We start from the raw sequence: 5,055 nt of genomic DNA, 5'->3' as shown, positions 1-5,055 counted from the left end.
GTCTCATTGTCAATTGCAGGAGAAATGAAAAAATTCTCACGTATAATCTGTTACGCTTGTGAATATGCCAACACTTGTTTATAGATCTATCTTGTACTCAACAGTAGTTACTATTTTAACTTTTCCACATTTACCTTTTTCCAAAGTGTTTAAGAATAGTATAAAAGTGCTCCTTATCTAATATTTCACAGTATTAATTCTATTCTTTACTGGTTAGCATAGTATTAAATATAATATAATCCTTTTATTATGAATACAAGTTTTGCCTCATTAGAAGTAATTAAAAATTAAATAAATAGGAAGACAGTTCATGTTTGTGAATAGGAATATTCATAATGTTATATTAGTTTATCTTAAATTGATCTCTAGATCAATATAATTTCAATGACGTTCACAACTCATGGTTGCTAGATAACAAAATTATCCTACATTTATTATGAATGATCCAAGCCTAAGATTTTCCAAAGGTTGAGGTGATGAAAACAATGTTTCTAAGGGTGGTTTTATCGCTTGGTTTGCATTCCAAATATTAAGGTGTTAAATTTATTATTGTGCTTTAAATCTTTTATATGTAAAAGCTGGTATTTTTCCATGCTTATTTTTCAATTCTGTTTAAAAGTGATTTTCTGATCTACAAATGAAAAGAAAATAGTAGTGAATAATTTTTGGATGAATTTCTAATACTTAGCAAAAATTCAGCCCGCAAATTTCCTCAGATATCATGGTCCAATTTTTTCCTACACCAAATGCTGTAATGGTTGACCCTCTGAATTGATTAAAAACTTGTTTGTCCTTAACTGTAGGATGCATTTCTCTGTGGACTCAGGTCCAAGCATGTCAATGCTTTATTCATAGAAATTTCCTCTCCAAGTTTCAATGCTCTACTACATTTTAAATCATTGATTTTTGTGAATTCTGAATTAAAATAACACTAGTAATACTTTCAGGTCTAGGGAGAAGAAAGTGATACACAAAATTTACAGTAATGCAATCTAACCCCATACACTTCACAGATCAAATATGTCATTTCTAGTAAGAACAGATATAAGACTTTGAGCCATGTAGCTAATAGTGAGTGAATTAAACTTCTTTATTTTATTTTATTATTAAATTGTAACTATGTACATTAATGTATTTTTGGGTTACAATGTGCTGATTTTATATACAATTTGATGCTTACATCAAACTGTTAACCTAACCATCACCTCACTTACTTCTTTGTTGTGTTAAGGGACTTATACTCCACTCTTAATAGTTATGTCATGTACCCTTGCATTGTGCACATTAGGTGAGATCCCACCAAATATCCTTCCTTTCAACCTCACCCTTCCTGCCTCCCTTCTCCCTCTTCTTTACTCCTCCTTTCTCGATTATAGTTGTGTTTATCATTCATATGAAAGTGCAGGTGATTATATATTAGTTTCTTAATAGTATTGAGTACATTGGATACTTTTTCTTCCATTCTTGACCTACTTTACTAAGAAGAATATGTTCTAGCTCTATCTAGGTAAACACAAAATATGTAAAGTCCCCCATAGTATTCCATGGTATACATATACTACAGTTTGTTAATCCATTCATGGATCGATGGGCACTTAGTTCCATGACTTGAAATTTATGAATTGGACTATAATAAAGTTTCTGGTGCAAATATCTTTGTTGTAAAATGATTTTTGGTCATCTGGGTATATATCTAGTAGAGGAATTGTAGGATAAAATGGTAGGTCTACTTTTTGTTCCCTATGTGTTTTCCAAACTTCTTTCCAAAAAGGACATATTAGCTTACATTCCTACTAGCAGTGCAGAATTGTTCTCTTCTCTCCACATTGATGCCAACATCTGTAGTTTTGGTATTTTGTGATGTGGGCTAATCTTACTGGAGTTAGATGATATCTCAGACCAAAGTGGTTTTGATTTGCATTCCTCTGATGATTAAAGGTGATGAGCATGACTTCATGTGTCTGTAGGCTATGTGCCTGCCTTCTTCAGAGAAGCTTCGGCTCATATCTCTTGCCCACAATGAAATGAATTTATTTGTTCTTTTCTTATGAGTTTGAGTTCTCTGTGGATTTTAGTTATTAGACCTTTGTCAAAAATATAACCCGCAAATATCTTCTTCCATTCTGAGGGCTGTCTGCTTGCTTTACTTACTGTTTACTATGCGGAAGCTTTTTAGTTTAATCATATCCCACTAATTTATTTTTGGTGTTGCTTCAATTGCCAGGAGGGTACTCCTCATAAAAAATTCTCCCAGGCCAATTTCTTCAAGAACTTTCCCTGCACTGTCTCCTAGTATTTTTATACTTTCATGCCTTAAGTTAAGTCTTTTATCCAGTAGGAATCAATTTTTGTTAATGGTGAAATGTGGGGGTCTAGTTTTAGTCTTCTACAGATCACCAGCCAGTTCATCCAGCACCATTTGTTAAATAGGGAATCATTCCCCCAATTTATTCTTTTGATAGGCTTATCAAAGATCAAAGGATGGTAATTGTCTGGGTTCATCTCTTGGTTCTCTATTCTGTTTGATAAATCTACCTCTCTATTTTTCTGCCAGTATTTGCTTTTATTTCTGAGCAATAAAAAGTGTTTTTTTATTTTTAAAAAATTTCAGATTAATATAAGGGTACACATGATTAGGTTACCAAGGTTACTTGGCTATTCAAGTTTTTTTCTGATTCCATATGAAACAGAGTACTATTTTTTCCAGATCTTTATAGTATGACAGTGGTGCTTTAATAGGAATTACATTAAATTTTTATATTCCTTTGGGTAGTATGGACGTGTTAACAATGTTGATTCTTCCCGGCCATGAGCATGGTATGTTTTTCCAATTGTTAACATCTTTAGCTATTTCTTTACTCAGAGTTTCATAATTCTCTTTTACATCTTTTGTTAGCTAAGTTCCCAGATAGTTCATCTTCTTTGGCTGTGCTGTAAAAGGAAAAGAGTCCTTGACTACATTTTTATCTTGACTATCATTGGCGTATATAAAAACTACTGATTTCTAAGTATTGATTTCGTATTTTGATAAGCTGCTATATTCTTGATAACTTTTAAGAGTTTTGTATTTGAATCCTTTGGTTTTTCCAGGTATAAGATCATATCATCTGCGAGTTTGATCTCCTCTGACACCATTTGGATACCCTTCATTGCCTTCTCTTGCCTGATTTTGATGTCTAAGACTTCCATTGCTATGTTGAAGAGCAGTGGCAACAAAAGAAAAGTCTGGAACCAGATGGCTTCACATCAGAATTCTATCAAATATTTAAGGTACCTATATTACATAACCTTTTTGAAACATAGAACAAGAAGGAATACTTCCCAACATATTCTATAAAGCAAATATCACCCTGATCCCCAAACCAGCAAAGAAAGAAAATTATAGACCAATATTATTAATGAACATCAATGTGAAAATATTGAATAAGATTCTAGCAAAGAGAATTCAACAACACATCAAAAAAATTAAACAACATGATCAAGTTGGTTTTATACCAGGGATATAAGGTTGGTTCAACATACGTAAATTTATTGTTATAATACATCACATAAATAAAATAAAAACAAAGACCATATGATTCTCTCATTTGATGCAGAAAAAGCTTTTGATAATATCCAGCATCCTTTCATGATCAGAACACTTAAGAAAATAGGGTTAGATGGGTCATTTCTTAAACTGATAGAGGCCATCTACAGCAAACCCACAGCCAGTATCATATTGAATGGAGAAAAATTGAAAACATTTCCACTCAGATCTGGAAGTAGACAAGGATGCCCAACTGAATCAAATTTCTGTTGTATTAACTCAGCAAATATTCACCAAACCATAAGTAAACCACTTATTGAATTCTTTAGTCCATTTTATTGTTTGTATATAATCTAAGAGATTCTTCATAGGTCCTGAGTATATGTAACTTTTAATTTTAAAGATTTTAATGGATTGGCATCTTTGTTCACCTTTATTAACATTTTAGTGGAAAGTTGTGAGAAACAATGCTAAAGCCAATTAAAAGACATTCTAGACTACAGCCTTAATTAAAATTCCAAGGTTATACTTTCCTATTTCGGCATTATTTTTTGTAAACCATATCATCAACATTGAAATGTTTTACATTAAATTTACATTTCAGGAATAATTTTTAATGTCATGAATTCATGATATATTTCATTATTACATTGTAGCTGCTCATTTCTATAATTCTCTATGCTCAATCTTCTTTTAACAAAAAAGTGTTTTTTTATTTTTTAAAAATTTCAGATTAACATAAGGGTACACATGATTAGGTTACAATGTTTGCATTTGTTACATAAAGTCTGATTTGTAGTTGAGCCCCCTCACCCAGGAAATGTGCCATATACCTGTACAATGTACCCACTAAGTAAGAACTTGCCAAACCCTTACTCCCACTCCTCCCACACCTTCTTGAATTTAATTGTGTTTTTCTTTCATGTGGGTGTGTATCTGTTCATCTATTAGTTTCATATTAGTATTGATTACATTGGATTCCTGCTTTTCTATTCTCATGATACTTTTATCCAAATCCTTCCAGGTAAGGACTATAATCAAAGTCTTATAGTCTTTAAAACATCCAGGTTTTTCCACTTATTCTCACTAATATGTGGAAGCTAAATGATTGGTATAGATGGTCATAAAGTGGTACAAAGGAAAGGAGCCTAGAAACTAAGAAGGAAGGGAGGGAGGGAGATGAAGGGTAAAAACATACCTTCAGGGTACAATGTACACTATTCTAGTGATGGGCACACTAAAAGCTTTGACCTCAGCATTATACAATTCATCCATGTAAGAAATACCAATTATAAAGAAATAGATTCTTCTATATGTTATCCATAATCAATTCCTAGTACTAATCTATCTACCTACCTATCTACATACACAAATAAGTAAGATAGAGGGTTTTTAATGTTTTATATTCTCATCTGCCTAATTGGATTAAAACTATCAAAATGTCTTTTTAATATTTTATCTTTATCCTCTTTCTCAGCTCCCCTTTGATTCTTATTTGCTAATAAAGCTTCAAATTCAATATGAAGTAA

The sequence above is a fragment of the Otolemur garnettii genome, unplaced genomic scaffold, assembly GCF_000181295.1.
Source record: "Otolemur garnettii isolate 467f Iridium unplaced genomic scaffold, OtoGar3 scaffold00169, whole genome shotgun sequence".
NCBI lineage: Eukaryota > Metazoa > Chordata > Mammalia > Primates > Galagidae > Otolemur > Otolemur garnettii.
Note: the sequence above shows the minus strand (reverse complement) of the source record.